Source organism: Lithobates pipiens, unplaced genomic scaffold (genome assembly GCF_037356315.1).
Source record: "Lithobates pipiens isolate NorthernLeopardFrog02 unplaced genomic scaffold, aLitPip1_a1.2 Scaffold_8, whole genome shotgun sequence".
NCBI lineage: Eukaryota > Metazoa > Chordata > Amphibia > Anura > Ranidae > Lithobates > Lithobates pipiens.
Window position 1 is genome coordinate 689,617,184 of NW_027507903.1, and position 22,196 is coordinate 689,639,379.

The following is a 22,196-nucleotide window of genomic DNA, read 5'->3' on the forward strand; positions in this document are numbered from 1 at the left end:
GAGATATTGCAGATGCAACTGAAATTGGCAAATTTAGAGGATAGGTCCAGGAGGCATAACATTAAAATATGGGGAATACCTGCAACAATAAAACCTCCTGACCTAAAAGAATACTTTACTATGGTGATGAAATCAGTTCTTCCTGATGCACCTATAGAAGACCTAATTGTGGAGCACATCCACAGGCTTCCCAGGCCTAAACACATTGCATCACACCTTCTCAGAGACACCATAGTCAGGATTCATTTTTTTTTCATACAAAAGACAGATTCATGGCCACGGTTAGGCACCGCGACGATATACCCCCTGACTTGCAAGACCTCTCCTTCTTCACAGACCTGTCGGCATACACTATGCAACAGCATAGACAACTGGCAACCATCACAAAACCTCTGAACAAAAACAAGATAGTGTACAGATGTATGTACCCAGCGAAGCTGCTAATAACTAAGAATGGACACAACTAGGGATGAGCTTTGTGTTCGTGTCGAACATACATTCGACTCGAACATCGGCTGTTCGCCCGTTCGGCGAATTCCGAACGTTATGGGCCGTTCGCGCCAAATTTGTGTGGCGCTCACGGCCCACAATGCACTGCGCCATCACAGTGCATTGCTGACTCATGATTGGCCAAGCATGCACTGTGACCCCGCATGCTTGGCCAATCACAGCGATGGCAGCGAGGAGAGCCATGATTCGCCAAAGGCAGGATGCCTGTGGCCAATCATAGCTCAGGCTGTGTAGTACACGCCCCACACTATATAAGGCCACCAGCGTGGCGGCCTTGTGTAGTGTGTTGGTGTCTGTAGGAGTTAGTGGGTGTTCTGTGTACCTTCAACACAGTATACACCGATCGTTATCGGATGATTTTTTGTTCTTGCTCTTCTGTAGTGGTTGTTGTCTGCGTGCCCTGACCGCAGTATACACCGCTATATTCACCTATATAGCTAGCTATCTTGCTCGTTTTAAATAGAGCTTGCAGTCAGTGGTAGGAGATTGTGTGTGCTGTCTGCGTGCTCTGAACCCAGTATACACCGCTATATCCATCTATATAGCTAGCTATCTTGCTCGTTTTAAATAGAGCTTGCAGTCAGTGGTAGGAGATTGTGCGTGCTGGCTGCGTGCTCTGATCTCTGAGGACTTCCAGAGTGGTGGAGGAGGAGAGGGAGCTGATGGCTTCAGTCAGCCCAGGCCAGGTGCCTGTTTCTCAGCCTAATGAAGGACGTGGAGCCCCTAAGCTCCTGGAGCTCGTCAAGGAGGAGAGGTTGTTCTTGGAGAACCAGCTGGATCTTGCAGATTGGTCTCTGAGACAGCCAGGAGAGGATGCGGAGAAATCTGCAGACAGAAGGAAGAAAGCTAAAAGCTTAATTGTGAAGGCTTCCCGCAGCTACTGCGAGAAAATGAAGGTCCTGGCGGAGCTAAGGAACCGGAGAGACAGATCGGGCGTTGTAAAGAGACAGGAATATAAGACGGTGATAGACGGATTGAAGAAGCAGTGCAGCATGATGGGTGAGCTGTTATCCAACCTGATTGACAGTGCTTCTGGTGAGAAAGACTTTCTATCTAACGTGGACAAAGCGATGAGAATTGCGTGTGACGAGGGGACCCAGGCAGGGAGACGCCACAGACAGCGTTCAGCCCCTGACACAGCGCCTGAAGAGGAAATGGCGGGTCCCTCTGTGGAAACCAGCCATGAAGAAAAGGAAAGTGCGGTAGAAAGAAAGGTGGCCAGTGACAAACCAGAGGGAAAGACTGTGGTGGAAAGAAAGCCAGCGGTGTGTAAAGAAACAGTTTTGGTGAGAGAAAGTGCTGTGAAGGCTGGAAATGTGAAGAGCATTCCTGGTGAAAAGACTGCTAGCCCTGCTAACTCCGCTAATCCTGCAGAGGGGTCAGGTAAGCCTAAGGGTTGCCAGCCTATGAATGAGGCTGTGTCCCCAGAGGGCAGGTTAGACCCCGGTGAAGTGGGAAGGAGGCAGCAAAAGGACATTAATGTTGTTAAGAAGATACCAGTGGTGCAGCTTGCTAGGATAGTAAGCAAAGGAAAAATGGACTTACCTGTACAGTCCCCAGTGATCCCAGCCGGTGGTTGCAAGCAGGGCACGCCGTCAGTTGCGTTGTCGGCTGCCACTGCTGCAAGCCGGTCTCAGGGTAAGGGGACTAGGGTATATGAGAATCAAGCCAGCTTGGCTGCCGCTGTGGGCAGCGGTGCAGTGTCGGCCGGCGGCATGGCATCTGACAGTTCGGGAATGGCGGCCGTAAATAAGAAAACGCCGTCTTCCCGCGGGAGGAGGGGTGGTGCTACTGACCGCGAGGCCAATAGTAGCGCGGGAAGGGGTGATGACGCACTTTCGGTGCGCAAACTGGTTCATGGCGGGAATAGCCCGCGGCCGGAAGTGACGGTGGCGGGTCCGGAAGTTGACCCCGAGGGTCGTTTTCAAAGGACTTCCGGTCTGCTTTCTGGTCAAGAGAATGTAAACAGTAACAGTAATGTTGAAATGTCTAGTTGTATAGTGCCAGAACAAGCTACGGCCTGGGGTGACTGCCCAATGGGCGAGCTTGATGGTGAGAACCCTGCAATGACGTTCATTCGCGGCTTGGAGGGTTCTCAATCAGGGCCGAGCCAGGTGTCAGTGGATTCCTGCGGGGCCCATATGGAGGTGGAGTGGCAGGAAGCCTGGGAGGCTTTGCTTTATAGCTCTGAGGATGAGACCTATCCTAAAGTTCAGGCTGGGGTAAACGATGTGGGGAGTGTGACTTCCCATGCCGTGAGTGGGGGGGCTGCTTCTCATGTTGTACCCCCAGTGTCTGTGGCAGAGGCTCCTCCTCCGGGACCCGTACTAAGGGGGACACCGGAGGTAAGGTTGCTGACGGCACTTGGTGAAAGGCGTTCCTACGCCAATGTGGCTGGGTCCAGTGTGCCTCTGGACCACCTGTACCACCAGTTTGGGGCCAGTAACTTTCGGGTACCCCCGGCTGGTCAGACCCCTGGGGCCAGTACTTGGTCTAGGGGGACAGGTGGTCCGGAGCGCAAGCGTAGGAATGTGGTCCAGCTGAGATGGGAGGGTGAAGGTCAGTGCCCCACGAGGGGTCAAGTGGTTGACATGGTCCTGGCGTTGGGGTTCAGGGTGGCTGAGCTATTTGCTGTGATCCACCCAGCTGGCACCCCTGACTTTGATGTCAGTTTCACCAACGCTGTGACCATGGAGCGTTTTATAACCGCTTTTGGGTTGGTTAAAGGGGCTGATCCCTGGAAAGGATTCCGCCTGATTCCTTTGAGTAGGCAGGAGGAGATTAAAAACCTGACGGTGTTAGTAAGGAACGAGAGCCTGCCCCCGGAGGACATAGCAACTTGGCTGGGGAGACACGGCCAGTTGCAGTGTCCTCTAAATAAATGCTTAGACGAGCGTGGGGTATGGACTGGAGCATGGAACACCAGGATTCGTTTGAGAAGATCTGGCAACACGGTTGCACATGTCCCAGGAAGTGCTTTCCTGGGACGAGACAGAATCCTGGTGTTCTACCCAGGCCAGCCCCGTAGGTGTTTCAGGTGTGGGTGTCCAACCCACATGAGTGCAGATTGCACAGTTGTGCGCTGCACTAAGTGCAATAAGTTTGGACACTCAGGTGACACGTGTGGGTTGATCTGCTGCAACCTTTGCGGTCAAATGGGGCATCCCTTTAGCAGATGCCCCAGAGCCTACAGGGGTGAAGCTGCAGCAGGTGGTGGGCCAGGAGGGGATAGTGCACCTCCTCCTGCTGGGCAGAGTTCTGGAGGGGAAAGGCAAGGAAGCGCTCCTACGGCGGAGCCACAGGGTGCACCCCGAGCCCAGAAGGCAAGTAGGGTCCCTCAAAGAGGAAAGGGGGTACGGCCTGCAGATGTTGCCCAGGCCCCTGTCACTGAAGTTCAGGTGCCCGGTCCAGATATTGGTCAGGTGGAGGTAGTTGGGCCTCCCCTTTTGGATAAGGGGGGGGCACAGGGTTCTGTTTCCCAGGTTACTGCTCCCACTCCCCTTCCTCGGAGATGTAGGCCGGGCAGACGTCTGGTCACTGTCTCCTCATCCGATTCTTCGGCTGGGGATGACAGGTCTGGGGAGGAGGAGATGGAAGTCTCGGTTAAGGGGGCTCAGAAACGCCCAAAAGAAGTATCGGATGAGGAGGGTGAAGTGGCTTGGGTCACGATTAGGAAAAAGCAGGGGAAGAAGAAGAAAAAAAGGGCCCCGTTACCTGAGGTGGATCCTGGACCACCAGAGGGGCCTAGCAGTAGGGGTGATGCTCGACTTATAAATTTTTCTTCTGGGGAGGAGGAGGGGGAAGATGATATGTAAAAATTGTTTTTCCCTTTTTGACTGTATAGTTTATCATTGTTAGTTTTTGTAAAGTGAATGTAAACTGATGTTTGTTTTGTTATGTTAAGCTTGTAATTTGGTAGCAGTATACTGGAATAAAAAATATCCACCTATATAGCTAGCTATCTTGCTCATTTTAAATAGAGCTTGCAGTCAGTGGTAGGAGATTGTGGGTGCTGTCTGCATGCTCTGAACCCAGTATACACCGCTATATCCATCTATATAGCTAGCTATCTTGCTCGTTTTAAATAGAGCTTGCAGTCAGTGGTAGGAGATTGTGTGTGCTGTCTGCGTGCTCTGAACCCAGTATACACCGCTATATCCACCTATATAGCTAGCTATCTTGCTCATTTTAAATAGAGCTTGCAGTCAGTGGTAGGAGATTGTGCGTGCTGTCTGCGTGCTCTGCAAGCAGTTTTAAATGATGTTATTTCCGTTTAATGTCATTTTGTGCAGGGACTGTTCTAAACACGGGAAACACGTGGCACTTCACAGGCATACTACAGACACCCCCCAGGCATGATATTTAAAGGAATATTTCTCTTTTTTTTTACTTTAATCGTCATTAAAATCAGTGCTCCTGCCAAAACGGCCATTTTTAAAAACATTTTAGGCATTGACCCATGTCACCTGGGGCAGGAGCCAGGTTCCCAAACCATTTTTAGGACAGTATCTTGCATATTAGCCGTTAAAATTAGCACTTTTAATTTCGAACGTTCGAGTCCCATAGACTTCAATGGGGTTCTAAAATTTGTATGAATTTGGGGTCCGTTCGAAAGTTCTGGTGCAAACCGAACTGGGGGGTGTTCGGCTCATCCCTACCTACCACTAACTGCCCTAATGCTGATTAGTGTCACAAGTGACACCAATACATTGACCAGTGAAAAATCTGAAAGTTGCACTTGGTGACACTGTGACAGGGAGTGAAAGGGTTAACTGGGGGGTGATCAAGGTGTTAAATGTGTACCTACATGTCCTGGTGTCAGTGTAGTGTTGGTGTACTCACAGTAGATGTCTTCTCCCTCACTCGCTGGAAACTAAAAGGGCTCCATGAGGGGAGATGACATCACTTCCTCTGCCTGTGTTTTCATTACACATCTGCAGAAGGGAGACAATGACAGATGATATTTCTGGAGTATGAGTTGTATTGGTTATGGGACGGCCTTTTGTACAGAAGTGAGAACTGTCTGAGGTCTTTGTCTTCAGAGGAATGGATCATGTTTTCTGTCTTTATTATGGTCAGGACAAAACATTCCATTCATAGATTTGTAAATATGAAATATTGTATATAAATAATTAGCATTTTCATTTTCAGCCAGCAGGTGGAGCTGAAATCTCATTTCCACATGTTTACCTGCCTGTCCTTCCCACATCATTGTACAATCCATGTTATTTACAGAACTCAGTAGCTCAAGCTGTAATTTCCCTTCATAACTGAATGACTCAGAGGAGGGGGAGGGGGAGCAGATTCCTGAAAATTGAGAATGAATTGATCCATGGTGTCTGTAGCTACAGAGGTCAGTGAGGCCTTGGTCACACGTGTCAGTACCATGTGATTATGTGACATTTATTCTGCATTTCTAAAGCCTAATAAGCGCCTTCCATGCCTGCCATGAATATTACAATGGCGGCACACAGTGCTGGTCACACAGGAGCGGTAGCGTTGTGTCGTGTTATAAATGAAGCCGCATGTCGCTGTCATGAGACATCCACGCTTGTCAGTCACCTCCATTCATTCCATGGTGATATCCAATAATCGCTGGGCATTGGAGGACAGACAGCGGAGGCTCCAGTATCCCAGAATGCACTGGGAAATAATAGAGAAGTAGGACAGAGCAGCTCCGGCCACTTCTGGTTGTACAGAACAGCTGTGTGGTAACTCCAATAGCTTCTGTGTGCCGGAAAAATCACCAACCAGCCGGCAATACTGACAGTGCCAGGCAGGAAATGTGTCACTGCACAACCAAAATCCTCTTCCAATTATATATACTAATCAGCTGAACACAGAAGGATTCATCCACAAAATCCAACACCAAATACATAGAAAGACAACTGTGCAGCACTACAAGTGAGACCCTCCCTAAACCTAAAAATAGGATTTGTATTTCAAATGTTTAACCACTTGCAGACCGCCGCATGACGATGTACGTCGACAGAATGGCACGGGCAGGCATATGGGCGTACATGTACGTCCCTGCCTTCCCGCGGGTGGGGGACCCGATCGTGCCCCCCGGTGCCAGCGGCAGTCGGATTCCGTGCAGGAGCGATCCGGGATGAGGGGGCGGCCATTCATTCATGGCCACCCCCTCGCGATCGCTCCTGACAAATGAAATGGCAGCATTACATCACTTCCTCTACTGTATTGTAAACACAGGCAGAGGAAGTGATGTAATCTCTCCTTGTGTCGGTCTTTTTTGTTCCGGCACCGAGGAGAGAGGATCTGTGAGTTGCACCAACACACTACGCTTACAGTAGAACACGCCAGGCACACTTTCACCCCCCTTCACCCCCCCATCACCCCCCAATCACCCCTGCACCCCCAGTCACAGTGACACCAATTGCATTTTTTTTTTGTATTATTGCATTGGTGTCATTTGTGACTGCAATAACTGTTAGGTCAGTTAGGGTTAGCCCCCTTTAGCTCTAGGGTACCCCCTAACCCCCCAATAAAGGTTTAACCCCATGATCACCCCCCGTCGCCAGTGTCACTAATAAGCGATTGTTTTTCTGATCGCTGTATTAGTGTCACAGGTGACGCTAGTTAGGCAGGTAGGTATTTAGGTTTTCCGCAGCTTTTTATAGCGTCAGGGACCCCCATATACTACCGCATAAAGCCCCCTGATTGCCCCCTAGTTAACCCTTTCACCAGTGATCACCATATAACTGTTACAGGTGACGCTGGTTGGTTAGTTATTTTTTTATAGTTTCAGGGCACCCACCAATTATTACCTAATAAAGTTTTAACCCCCTGATCACCCGGCGGGTGATATAAGTTTGAGGGTCAGATAAGGTCTGCGTCGCCCCAGCGTCAGGTTAGTGCCAGTACCGCTAACACCCACGCGCAAAGCATACACCTCCCTTAGTAATATAGTATCTGATCAAATCTATATTAGCGTTGCCAGCATTTTAGGTTTCCCAAAACGCATTGTTAGTGGGATCAGCCCAGATAACTGCTAGCACCTGCGTTTAGCCCCTCCGCCAAGCCCAGCCCAGCCCACCCAAGTGCAGTATCGATCGATCACTGTCACTTACAAAACACAACACACATAACTGCAGCATTCGCAGAGTCAGGCCTGATCCCTGCAATCGCTAACAGGTTTTTTTGTAGCGTTTTGATACAGTCGCTGACAGCCTAGGTGCTTTTTTACCTGTGAGTCTCACTAGTGTACCCCTAAATTTAGAGCCCAAAATGGCAAAGCAAAGGTACACTAGTGAAGAGGCCTACACATTTCTGAGCATGACAGTGAAGAGGACGTCACTCATCTGTCAGATTCAGGCTCAGAATACGATCCTGTAGAGGACAGCGGCTCCATGACAGATAGCTCTGGCGACGGAAATGAGGTCCCTGTTAAGGACAGGTGTACCCGATCCCGAATGTATTCTGTTGTTCAGGTGAAGGAACCGCAGGTCACTCGTATGGAGCAGAGACGTACTAGAGCCGCTCATCCTTCTGGTGAACTGGCAAGCACCAGCGGCCTAGTACACCCTGGACGTACATCCAGCACTGCAGTAACACGTGGTGACGTGGCGAGTCCCATAAGTGCAGTTCAAGCTGGCGAGGTGGCAAGCACAAGTAGTGTCCCGCTGCCACCAAGACAAAGACAGGCCCGTCGTACCCATAGTGCCATTCCTGCAGAATTCGCCAATCCTAATTGGGTGCCCACCACTTCTGCAGAACTCGTACTTCCCCCATTCACTGGCCAACCTGGCATTAACGTGGAAACAGTTGATTTTACGACACTTGACTTTTACTCACTGTTTTTCACCGAAGATCTCTATAGATCTATTGTGGACCAAACCAATTTGTACGCTGGACAACACATCGCCACTATTCCCCAGTCCACCCTTGCCAGACAATGCAAACCAATTATGATTTCCGAATTTAAGATCTTTCTGGGCCTCTCCCTCAACATGGGCATAACCAAAAAGAGTGAGTTGCGGTCATATTGGTCCACTGACCCAATTCACCATATGCGCGTGTTCTCTGCTTCCATGACCAGGGCACGATACGAGATGATTTTGCGGTTCATGCACTTCAGCGACAATGAACTCTGTCGTCCTCGTGGAGACCCTGAATACGATCGGCTCTACAAAATTCGCCCCCTCATAAACCACTTCAACCAACGTTTCGCAGACTTGTTTACTCCCCATCAAGTTGTCTGCGTTGATGAGTCCCTGATTAAGTTTTCTGGTCGCTTGTCATTCAAACAAAACGTTCCCAACAAGCGTTCCAGATACGGGGTCAAGATGTATAAGCTCTGTGACAGGGCCACAGGCTATACACGTAGTTTTATGGTTTATGAGGGTAAAGATAGTCACGTAGAGCCGGAGAACTGCTATGACTACATAGGAAGCGCTGGCAAGATAGTGTGGGACATGGTGTCACCCTTATTCAGAAAGGGGTACCACTTGTACGTGGACAATTATTACACAAGCGTGCCACTGTTTAGTCACTTGTTTGATCAGCAGATTGGAGCATGTGGCACCGTGCAACCTAATCGCCAGGGCTTTCCCCAGCGGCTTGTAGAGTCCCGTCTTAGGCTGGGGGAGAGAGCCTGCTTGCGCAGTAATAATTTGCTCGCTATGAAGTGGAGGGATAATAAGAATGTTTTCATTCTTACCTCCCTTCATGCAGACACGACGGTCCAAATTCCTACGGCGACTGGTATTGTGGAGAAACCCCTCTGTGTCCACAAATATAACCAAAATATGGGAGGGGTGGACCTTAATGACCAGTTGTTGGCGCCGTATCTAGTTGCCCGTAAGGCCAGACGCTGGTACAAAAAAGTGTCTGTTTATTTATTCCAATTGGCTATGCTGAATGCTTATGTGCTATACAAAGCTTCAGGACGGACTGGATCCTTCCTTAAATTCCAGGAGGATATCGTCAGAGCCCTTCTGTATCCAGGCAGTGCTCCACCTCACCTTCCCCAACCAGATGCAGTAAGCCGGCTGCATGAGAGGCATTATTCTTATGTCATCCCGAGTACCCCTACCCAACGAGCCCCCCAAAGAAAATGTTGTGTCTACAGAAAGCGCGGATATAGGCGTGACACCCGTCATTATTGTCCACGCTGTCCTGACAATCCTGGTCTTTGCATTGGTGAATGTTTTGAACGCTACCATTCACTAGTTGAGTATTAGCGTAGGGTACAGCATTGCACAGGCTAGGCACACGTTCACAGGGTCTCCCAAGATGCCATCGCATTTTGAGAGACCCAAACCACTGGAAACGTTACAACAGAAGTTTTAAAGTTACATAAAAAAGTGTTTTAAAAAAAAAAGTAAAAAACCAAAAAACCAAAAAAAATATAAAATAAAAAAAACAAAAATAGTTGTCATTTTATTGTTCTCTCTCTCTCTATTCTCTCTCTATTGTTCTGCTCCTTTGTACTGTATTCTATTCTGCAATGTTTTATTGTTAACCATTTTTTGTTTTCAGGTACGCCATTCAGCTGTAGCATGGATTTATTTATCTTGACAGCAACAGCGTTTGCTCCCACGATACATAAAGCCGCGACTCCAGCACTGTCGGAGATTTCACCACCACAGTTAAAAAAGAGCATATATGCCGAAGCATGGGGGCATAAGGGGTGGAGGAGCGATTTGCTCCTACCTTTTGCGGGAGGATGCCCCCATGCTTCAGCATATATAAATGGTGCATGTATGTCCACCATTAGAAGTGGGTGGATGAAGGGAGGTATTCTAATGGTGGGCATACCCACCGATCACCCACCATTTTAATCTGTAGGGCCTTTGCTTTAAAAAAAATACTTCATGTTTGGGGGTTCAAAGTAATTTTCTTGCAAAAAAAAAATATTTTTTCATGTAAACAAAAAGTGTCAGAAAGGGCTTTTTCTTCAAGTGGTTAGAAGAGTGGGTGATGTGTGACATAAGCTTCTAAATGTTGTGCATAAAATGCCAGGACAGTTCAAAACCTCCCCAAATGACCCCATTTTAGAAAGTAGACAACCCAAGCTATTTGCTGAGAGGCATGTCGAGTCCATGGAATATTTTATATTTTGACAAAAGTTGCGGAAAAAAGACATTATTATTATTTTTTTATTTTTTTTTTTGCACAAAGTTGTCATTAAATGATATATTGCTCAAACATGCCATGGTTATATGTGAAATGACACCCCAAAATACATTCTGTTGCTTCTCCTGAGTACGGGGATACCACAAGTGTGAGACCTTTTGGGAGCCTAAACGCGTACGGTACCCCAAAATCCAAGCACCACCTTCAGGCTTTCTAAGGGTGTACATTTTTGATTTCATTCCTCACTGCCTATCACAGTTTTGGAGGCCATGGAATGCCCAGATAGCACAAAATCCCCCCAAGTGACCCCATTTTGGAAAGGAGACACCGCAAGCTATTTGCTGAGAGGTATGGTGAGTATTTTGCTGACCTTCATTTTTGTCACAAAGTTTTGAAAATTGAAAAAAATAAAAAAAATATACATTATTTTTTTTCTTCATTTTCAAAAACAAATGAGAGCTGCAAAATACTCACCATGCCTCTCGGCAAATAGCTTGGGGTGTCTACTTTCCAAAATGGGGTCATTTGGGTGGGGTTTGTGCCATCTTGGCATTTTATGGTCTTCAAAACTGCGATCGGTAGTGAGGAGTGAAATCAAAAATTTACACCCTTAGAAATCCTGAAGGCGGTGCTTGGGTTTCGGGGCCCCGTACGCGACTAGGCTCCCAAAAAGTCCCACACATGTGGTATCCCCGTACTCAGGAGAAGGAGCAGAATTTATTTTCGGGTGTAATTTCACATATGCCCATGGCATGTGTGAGCAATATATCATTTAGTGACAACTTTGTGAAAAAAATAAAAATAAATAAAAGTTTGTAATTTTCCCGCAACTTGTGGCAAAATATAAAATATTCCATGGACTCAACATGCCTCTCAGCAAATAGCTTGGGGTGTCTACTTTCTAAAATGGGGTCATTTGTGGGGGTTTTGTGCCATCTTGGCATTTTAGAGCCTTCAAAACTGTGATAGGTAGTGAGGAGTGAAATTACAAATGTATGCCCTTAGAAATCCTGAAGGCGGTGCTTGGCTTTCGGGGCCCCGTACGTGGCTAGACTTCCAAGAACATGTGGTATCCCCCCGGTATCACCGCCTTCAGAATGTATTTTGGGGTGCAATTCCACATATAACCATGGCATGTGTGAGCAATATATCATTTAGTGACAACTTTGTGTAAAAAAAAAAAAAAAATGTTGTCATTATTCAATCGCTTGAGGCAAAAAAATAAAATATTCAATGGGCTCAACATGCCTCTTATCAATTTTCTTAGGGTGTCTACTTTCCAAAATGGGGTCATTTGGGGGGGGGGTTGTACTGCCCTGACATTTTAGCACCTCAAGAAATGAGATAGGCAGTCATAAACTAAAAGCTGCGTAAATTCCAGAAAACGTACCTTAGTTTGTAGATGTGACAACTTTTGCGCAAACCAATAAATATACAGTTATTGACTTTTTTTACCAAAGACATGTGGCTGAATACATTTTGGCCTAAGGTCCGGTTCACACAGGGGGCGACACGAGGCGACACGACTTGCTGTGCCACGACCTGACAAGTCGCCCCCGTTCTGTACTATGGAACCGTTCTAAGAGGAGCGACTCGAGCCGCTCCGACTTAGAAAAAAGGTTCCTGTACTACTTTTGGGCGACCTCGGGCGACTTGCATTGACTTCTATACAGAAGTCATTTGCAAGTCGCCGCTGAGGTCGCGGCAGGTCGCGGCGCGGCAAGTCGTGTCGCCTCGTGTCGCCCGCTGTGTGAACCAGACCTAAATGTATGACTAAAATTGAGTTTATTGGATTTTTCTAATAACAAAAAGTAGAAAATATCATTTTTTTTCAAAATTTACGGTCTTTTTACGTTTATATCGCAAAAAATAAAAATCGCAGAACCAGTCAAATACCATCAAAAGAAAACTCTATTTCTGGGAAAAAAAGGACGCAAATTTTGTTTGGGTACAACACTGCATGACCGCGCAATTACCAGTTAAAGCAGTGCAGTGCCAAATTGTAAAAAGACCTCTGGTCATTGACCAGCAAAATGGTCCGGTCTGAAAGTGGTTAACCACTTGCTTACTGGGCACTTAAACACCCTTCCTGACCAGACCAATTTTCAGCTTTTGGTGCTCTCACACTTTGAATGACAATTACTCAGTCATGCAACACTGTACCCAAATGAATTTTGTGTCCTTTTTTTCCCACAAATAGAGCTTTCTTTTGGTGGTATTTGATCACCTCTGGGGTTTTTATTTTTTGCGCTATAAATGAAAAAAGACCGAAAATTTTGAAAAAAAAACACATATTTCTTTGTTTCTGTGATAAAATTTTGCAAATTATAATTTTTTTTTTCATAAATTTTGGCCACAATTTATACTGCTACATATCTTTGGTAAAAATAACCCAAATTAGTGGATATTATTTGGTCTTTGTGAAAGTTAGAGAGTCTACAAGCTGTGGTGCGAATCGCACAAAATTGATCACATCTGATGTACTGGTGGCCTTTCTCATTTCTTGCGACCCGAACAAGTCAGGAAAGTATAAATACCCCCCAAATTACCCCTTTTTTGAAAGTAGACATTCCAAGGTATTTACTAAGATGCATGGTGAGGTTTTTGATGTTGTCATCTTTTTCCCACAATTCTTTGCAAAATGAAGATTTTTTATTTTTTTTTCTCACAAAATTTTCAATGTAATAGGTTATTTCTCTCACATGGCATGTGTATACCACAAATGACACCCCAAAATACGTTCTGCTACTCCTTCTGAGTATTACGATACCAAATGTGTGAGACTTTTACACAGCCTGGCCACATACAGAGGCCCAATATTGAAATAGCACCATCAGGCGTTCTAGGAGCATAAATTACACATTTCATTTCTCAACCACCTATTACAGTTTTGAAGGCCCTGGAGCACCAGAACAATGGAAATGCCCACAAAGTGACCCCATTTTGGAAAGCTAACACCCCAACGTATAATCTATAAGGCATAATGAGTCGTTTGAATGGTTCATTTTTTTTCCAGAAGTTTTGGGAAAATGTGGAAAAAAAATGAAAACGCATTTTTTTTACGCAAAGTTGTCCATTTATAAGATATTTCCAACACATAGCATGTACATAGCAAAAATGACACCCCAAAATACGTTCTACTACTCCTCCTGAGTATAACGATACCAAATGTGTGAGACTTTTACACAGCCTGGCCACATACAGAGGCCCAATATTGAAATAGCACCATCAGGCGTTCTAGGAGCATAAATTACACATCTTATTTCTCAACCACCTATTACAGTTTTGAAGGCCCTGGAGCACCAGGACAATGGAAATGCCCACAAAGTGACCCCACGTGGCACTGACGACACGTGGCACTGACAGATGGCACTGGAGGCAGATGGGGCTGACAGATGGGGCTGGCAGATGGGGCTGACGGATGGGGCTGGCAGATGGGGCTGGCAGATGGGGCTGGCAGATGTCGCTGGCAGATGTCGCTGGCAGATGGGGCTGGGGCTGGCACTGGGGCTGGCACTGGCAGATGGCACTGGCAGATGGTGCTGGCTATTTGCTCTGGCTAATTGCTCTGGCAAATGGGGCTGTCAGATGGCACTGTGGCTGGCAGATGGCACTGGCAGGTGGCGCTGGCAGGTGGCACTGGCAGGTGGCACTGGGGCTGGCGGCACTGGGGCTGACGGATGGCACTGGGGCTGACAGATGGCACTGGTGCTGGCAGGTGGCACTGGCAGGTGGCACTGGCGCTGGCAGGTGGCACTGGCAGGTGACACTGGCGGCACTGGGGCTGACGGCACTGGGGCTGACGGATGGCACTGGCAGGTGGCACTGGTGCTGGCAGGTGGCACTGGCAGGTGGCACTGGGGCTGACAGCACTGGTGGCACTGGGGCTGACGGCACTGACGGCACTGGGGCTGACGGCACTGACGGCACTGGGGCTAACGGACGGCACTGGGGCTGACGGGCGGCACTGGGGCTGACGGGCGGCACTGGGGCTGATGGGCGGCACTGGGGCTGACGGGCGGCATGGGCTGACGGCACTGGGGCTGACGGCACTGGGGCTGATGGCAGGCGCTGGCAGGTGGCACTGGCGGCACTGGCACTACTGGCAGATGGCACTGGGCTGACAGATGGCACTGGGCTGACAGATGGCACTGGGCTGATAGATGGCACTGGCACTGGGGCTGACAGATGGCACTGGGGCTGACACAGGCACTGGGGCTGACACTGGGGCTGACACACGCACTGGGGCTGACACTGGCGCTGGGGCTGACACTGGCGCTGGGGCTGGCACTGGGGCTGGCACTGGGGCTGGGGCTGGCACTGGGGCTGCACTGGGGCTGACAGATCGCTCTCCCTCCTCACACGCTGTCTCTGTGTGAGGAGGGAGAGACACGGCAATGGGAGATGATCTCATATGTTTACATATGAGATCATCTCCCATTGGCAGCTGCGATCGCGCTGTGAACGGCCACTTTGATTGGCCGTTCACGGCGATCTGTATTTGCCTGTCTCCGGGAGACACGGCAAATACAATACTTCCGCGATGCGCGCCCCCGGCGGCGCGCATTGCGGAAGTAAACACCAGGCCGTCCAGGGACGGCCAGGCGAAGGAAGCCGCCCGCTCTAAGGCCGTCATACGGCCATAGGGCGGGTGGGAAGCGGTTAAACAATCCACACGTGTTTCAGCACAATTATACAGGAATATTACAATGTTAGAAAAAACAATATAAGTAAGATATTGTCAAAGTGCTCAATATTGCAGCATGATGAGTGAGACCACCCAAACTTTAGCATACTATGTACATCAAAAAACCTACTTTGTGGTCTGCTACTTATGATTGGTGATGTGCAGTGACACCTCCCTTACAGGATAGATATAAAGATAGCTGTGCAGCACTAGAAGTGAGACTCCCTAAAGCTAAAAGTGTTAATATTTACACATTTTAAACAAACAACACAAATATACATGATGAAGCCCCACCTAGGGCGTAATGTGTAAGGTGGAGACGTCATCACGCCTGTCAGATACATTAGGAGAGCCGCTGCTATACTGTTATGAAGGAGAGGAGGGTCGCCGGGCGCTCTGTGCATTCTTACATGGATATATTGTGATTCTATGTGAGGATTAGGGATGAGCTTCGAGTTCGAGTCGAACTCATGTTCTACTCGAACATTGCCTGTTCGCCTGTTCAGCGAACAGTGAACAATTTGGGCTGTTCGCAGCAAATTCGAAAAGCCGGAACACCCTATACAAGTCTATGGGAGAAATCTAAAGTGCTCATTTTAACTAGTTGCTGACCGCCGGCAGTCAAATGACGGCCAGGCGGCGCAGCTATTGTGGTGGGAGGCCGTCATATGACGGCCTCCCGTTTAAACAGGGATGCGCGCGATCGTGCGCGCGCATCCCTGTTTCTTCGGTGGCGGCGTGTCACGGAGACACCGCTCGCCACCGAAGGGGGTGAACAGCCATTCGTTATGGCTGTTTACCACGTGATCGGCCGTGATGAAGTCACGGCCGATCACAGATGGTCACACCCCCTACGTGCACGGCGCATGCGCGCGATCGCGAGCGCGCTGCGCGTGCACGTCGGTGGCGGCGTGTTCCCCGGGAACACTGCTCGTCACCGACACTGGTAAACAGCCATTGGCTGGCTGTTTACCCACGTGATCGGCTGTGATCCTTTCACAGCCGATCACTAAAATGTAAACAAACCGCGGTAACGGGATGTTACCGGGTTCTCCTCCTCACACACCGATCGTGTGTGAGGAGGAGATTGCGGTAACATCTCGTTACCGCACACAGTGTACATGAAACATACTGATTGCCCCCCCCCCAATAAAGAGGACCTGTCACCACCCCTCATAGTACCTGTCAATCACAGTCCATCAGAGTACCTGTCACAGTCCATCAGAGTATTTGAGTACCTGTCACAGTCCATCAGAGTATTTGAGTACCTGTCCCAGCCCATCAGAGTACCCGAGTACTTGTCCCAGCCCATCAGAGTACCCGAGTACCTGTCCCAGCCCATCAGAGTACCCGAGTACCTGTCCCAGCCCATCAGAGTACCCGAGTACCTGTCCCAGCCCATCAGAGTACCTGTCCCAGCCCATCAGAGTACCTGTTCCAGCCCATCAGAGTACCCGAGTACCTGTCCCAGCCCATCAGAGTACCCGAGTACCTGTCCCAGCCCATCAGAGTACCCGAGTACCTGTCCCAGCCCATCAGAGTACCCGAGTACCTGTCCCAGCCCATCAGAGTACCCGAGTACCTGTCCCAGCCCATCAGAGTACCCGAGTACCTGTCCCGGCCCATCAGAGTACCCGAGTACCTGTCCCGGCCCATCTGAGTACCCGAGTACCTGTCCCGGCCCATCTGAGTACCCGAGTACCTGTCCCGGCCCATCAGAGTACCCGAGTACCTGTCCCGGCCCATCAGAGTACCCGAGTACCTGTCCCGGCCCATCAGAGTACCCGAGTACCTGTCCCGGCCCATCAGAGTACCCGAGTACCTGTCACCGCACATCAGAGTACCCGAGTACCTGTCACGGCACATCAGAGTACCCGAGTACTTGTCACGGCACATCAGAGTACCCGAGTACCTGTCACGGCCCATCAGGGTACCCGAGTACCTGTCACGGCACATCAGAGTACCCGAGTACCTGTCACAGTCCATTAGAGTACCGAGTACCTGTCACAGTCCATTAGAGTACCGAGTACCTGTCACAGTCCATTAGAGTACCGAGTACCTGTCACAGCCCATCTGAGTACCGAGTACCTGTCACAGTCCATTAGAGTACCGAGTACCTGTCACAGCCCATCTAAATACCCGAGTACCTGTCACAGTTCATCTGAGTACCTGTCACCGCCCTTCAGAGTACCCAAATACCAGTCACCAAACCATCAGAGTACCTGTCACCAGGCCATCAGAGTACCTGAGTACTTGTCACCAGGCCATCAGAGTACCCGAGTACCTGTCACCAGGCCATCAGAGTACCCGAGTACCTGTCACCAGGCCATCAGAGTACCCGAGTACCTGTCACCAGGCCATCAGAGTACCCGAGTACCTGTCACCAGGCCATCAGAGTACCCGAGTACCTGTCACCAGGCCATCAGAGTACTCGAGTACCTGTCACCAGGCCATCAAAGTACCCGAGTACCTGTCACCAGGCAATCAGAGTACCCGAGTACCTGTTCCAGTCCATCTGAGTACCCGAGTACCTGTCACAGTCCACCTGAGCACCCGAGTACCTATCTCCAGCCCATCAGAGTACCCGAGTACCTATTTGCAGCCCATGTCTCATAGAATATACGTTGGGGTGTTTACTTTCCAAAATGGGGTCATTTTGTGGGTAATTTCACTGTCCTGGTGGTCCAGGACCTTCAAAAGTGTGATGGGTAGGAATGAAATAAGATGAGTCATTTATGCTCCTAGAACGCCTGAACGTACTACTTCAATGTTTGGCCCATCTATGTGGCCAGGCTGTGTAAAAGTCCTACACATGTGGTATCGCCATACTCGGGAGGAGTAGCAGAATGTATTTTGGGGTGTAATTTTTGCTATATACATGTTATGTGTTAGAAATATCTTATAAATTGACAATTTTGTGTAAAAAAAAAATGCGTTTTAATTTTTTTCCACATATTCCAAAAACTTCTGGAAAAAAATTAACCATTCAAAAGACTCATTATGCCTCACAGATTATACGTTGGGGTGTTAGCTTTCCAAAATGGGGTAATTTTATGGGAAATTCCATTGTGCTGGTACTCCAGGGCCTTCAAAAGTGTAATAGGTGGTTGAGAAATGAGATGCGTAATTTTTGCTCATAGAACGTCTGAAGGTACTACATCAATGTTAGTGCTCTGTATGTGGCCAGGCTGTGTAAAAGACTCACACACGTGGTATCGCCGTACTCGGAAAGAGTAGCAGAATGTATTTTGGGGTGTAATTTTTGCTATATACATGCTATGTGTTAGAAATATCTTATAAATTGACAATTTTGTGTAAAAAAAAATGCGTTTTAATTTTTTTCCACATATTCCAAAAACTTCTGGAAAAAAATTAACCATTCAAAAGACTCATTATGCCTCACAGATTATACGTTGGGGTGTTAGCTTTCCAAAATGGGGTGATTTTATAGGAAATTCCATTGTCCTGGTACTCCAGGGCCTTCAAAAGTGTAATAGGTGGTTGAGAAATGAGATGCGTCATTTTTGCTCGTAGAACGTCTGAAGGTACTACATCGATGTTGGTGCTCTGTATGTGGCCAGGCTGTGTAAAAGTCTCACACATGTGGTATCGCCGTACTCGGGAAGAGTAGCAGAATGTATTTTGGGGGGTAATTTGTTGTATACATATGCTGTGTGTGAGAAATAACCTGATAATATGACAATTTAGTAAAAAAAAATAAAAAAAAATAAAAAATCTTCATTTTGCAAAGAATTGTGGGAAAAAATGACAACTTAAAAAAACTCACCATGCTACTTACTTAATACCTTGGGATGTCTACTTTGTAAAAAGGGGTCATTTGGGGGGTATTTGTACTTTCCTGACTAGTTAGAGTCTCAAGAAATGAGATACACCTGATGTACTGAAGGCCTGATCAGAAGTGATGAATTTTCAGTGATTGGCACCATAGATTGTAGACTCTATAACTTTCACAAAGACCAAATAATATATACTAATGTGGGTTATTTTTACCAAAGATATGTAGCAGTATAAATTTTGGCCAAAATTTATGAAGAAAAATTACTAATTAGCAAAAATTTATGACAGAAACGAAGAAAAAGGCATTTTTTTCACAAAATTTACGTTTTATTTTATTTATAGCACAAAAAATAAAAAACCCACTAGTGATTAAATACCACTAAAAGAAAGCTCTATTTGTGTGGAAAAAAGGACGCAAGTTTCATATGGATACTGTGTTGGATGACTGAGTAATTGTCATTCAAAGTGTGAGAGCGCTGAAAGCTGAAAATTGGTCTGGTCAGGAAGGGGGTGTAACTGCACTGTACTGAGGTGGTTAAAGGGTAATATGCAAGTTACTGTCCTAAAAAGTGTTTGGGGACCCGGGTCCTGCCCCAGGGGACATGGATCAATGCAAAAAAAAGTTTTAAAAACGGCTGTTTTTTCAGGAGCAGTGATTTTAATAATGATTAAAGTGAAACAATAAAAGTGTAATATTCCTTTAAATTTCGTAGCTGGGGGGTATCTATAGTATGCCTGTGAATGGGGCGCATGTTTCCCGTGCTTAGAACTGTCGCTGCACAAAGTGTCATTTCTGCAGGAAAAAAGTCTTTTAAAATCACTTGCGGCTAAATTGTCGGGTCTCCGTAATACAGAGAACACTCAATGAGTGTTCTCTGTATTAGCCGACAATTCATTCATTCATTGATGAAAAAAAAAAAAAAGCGTGGGGGTTCCCCTAAATTCAATTACCAGGCCCTTCAGGTCTGACATGGATATTAAGGGGAACCCCGTGTCAAATTTTAAAAAAAAATTGACGTGGGGGTCCCCCTAAATATCCATACCAGACCCTTCAGGTCTGATATGGATATTAAGGGGAACCCCGCATCAAATGTAAAAAAAAATTGATGTGGGGGTCCCCCTAAAAATCCATATCAGACCCTTTATCCGAGCATGCAACCTGGCAGGCCGCAGGAAAAGAGGGGGGGACGAGAGAGCGGCCCCCCTCCCTCCTGAACCGTACCAGGCCACATACCCTCAACATTGGGAGGATGCTTTGGGGGTCTGTGACCCCTCAAAGCACCTTGTCCCCATGTTGATGAGGACAAGGGCCTCATCCTCACAACCCTGGCCGTTGGTTGTAAGGGTCTGCGGGCGGGGGGCTTATCAGAATCTGGAAGCCCCCTTTAATAAGGGGACCCCCAGATCCTGGCCCCCCCTGTTTGAAATGGTAAGGGGTACCATTTCACAAAGAAAGTGTCAAAATGGTTAAATAAGACAAACACACTTTTGAAAAATTCCTTTATTAACAATAAAAAAAATAAAAAAACGATTCCAGCGGTGCTAATCCCCTCTTGCTATCCAGCGACGGATCTCCGGGGTCCAGCGATGGATGATCATATCCAGCGACGGGGGATCTCTCAGTCCAGCGCTGTCCATACATCCTTCTTCTGTCTCCACTGCGGAGACTGCGGAGATCCCAGCGCTGACGTTTCTTATATAAGGAGGGCGGGGCCACCCGTCACCTGACCCCGCCCCTCTGACGCTGGAGAGGGAAGCCAGGGGTTCCCCAGTGACGTATGGGTGACCCCGCCCCCTCTGATGTAACGGAAAACTGCGTTACATCAGAGGGGGCGGGGTCACCCACACGTCACTGGGGAACCCCTGGCTTCCCTCTCCAGCGTCAGAGGGGCGGGGTCAGGTGACGGGGGGCCCCGCCCTCCTTATATAAGAAACGTCAGCGCTGGGATCTCTCCAGTGTCTTCGGAGTGGAGACAGAAGAAGGATGTATGGACAGCGCTGGACTGAGAGATCCCCCGTCGCTGGATATGATCATCCATCGCTGGACCCCGGAGATCCGTCGCTGGATAGCAAGAGTGGATTAGCACCGCTGGAATCGTTTTTTTATTTTTTTTATTTTTAATAAAGGAATTTTTCAAAAGTGTGTTTGTCTTATTTAACCATTTTGACACTTTCTTTGTGAAATGGTAGGGGTACTTTTGTACCCCCTTACCATTTCAAACGGAGGGGGAGGCGGGATCTGGGGGTCCCCTTGTTAAAGGGGGCTTTCAGATTCTGATAAGCCTCCCGCCCGCAGACCCTTACAACCAACGGCCAGGGTTGTGAGGATGAGGCCCTTGTCCTCATCAACATGGGGACAAGGTGCTTTGAGGGGTCACAGACCCCCAAAGCATCCTCCCAATGTTGAGGGTATGGGGCCTGGTATGGTTCAGGAGGGAGGGGGGGCAGCTCTCTTGTCCCCCCCTCTTTTCCTGCGGCCTGCCAGGTTGCGTGCTCGGATAAAGGGTCTGATATGGATTTTTAGGGGGACCCCACGTCAATTTTTATTTTTAATTTGATGCGGGGTTCCCCTTAATATCCATATCAGACCTGAAGGGTCTGGTTATAGATATTTAGGGGGACCCCCACGTCAATTTTTTTTAAAATTTGACACGGGGTTCCCCTTAATATCCATGTCAGACCTGAAGGGCCTGGTAATTGAATTTAGGGGAACCCCCACGCTTTTTTTTTTTTTTTTTTTTATCAATGAATGAATGAATTGTCGGCTAATACAGAGAACACTCATTGAATGTTCTCTGTATTACGGAGACCTGACAATTTAGCCGCAAGTGATTTTAAAAGACTTTTTTTCCTGCACAAATGACACTTTGTTCAGGGACAGTTCTAAGCACCAGAAACATGCGCCCCTTCACAGGCATACTATAGATACCCCCCAGCTACGAAATTTAAAGGAATATTACACTTTTATTGTTTCACTTTAATCATTATTAAAATCACTGCTCCTGAAAAAACGGCCGTTTTTAAAACTTTTTTTTGCATTGATCCATGTCCCCTGGGGCAGGACCCGGGTCCCCAAACACTTTTTAGGACAGTAACCTACATATTA

The 22,196-nt window shown here is 47.8% G+C and overlaps 1 protein-coding gene across 1 annotated transcript in view; it reads right to left on the reverse strand.

The window, feature by feature from the left end:
• LOC143963510 (NACHT, LRR and PYD domains-containing protein 3-like) overlaps positions 1-22,196 on the reverse strand; it is a 140,785-nt gene that overhangs the window by 53,828 nt on the left and 64,761 nt on the right. The gene's annotated exons all lie outside the window — the stretch shown is intronic.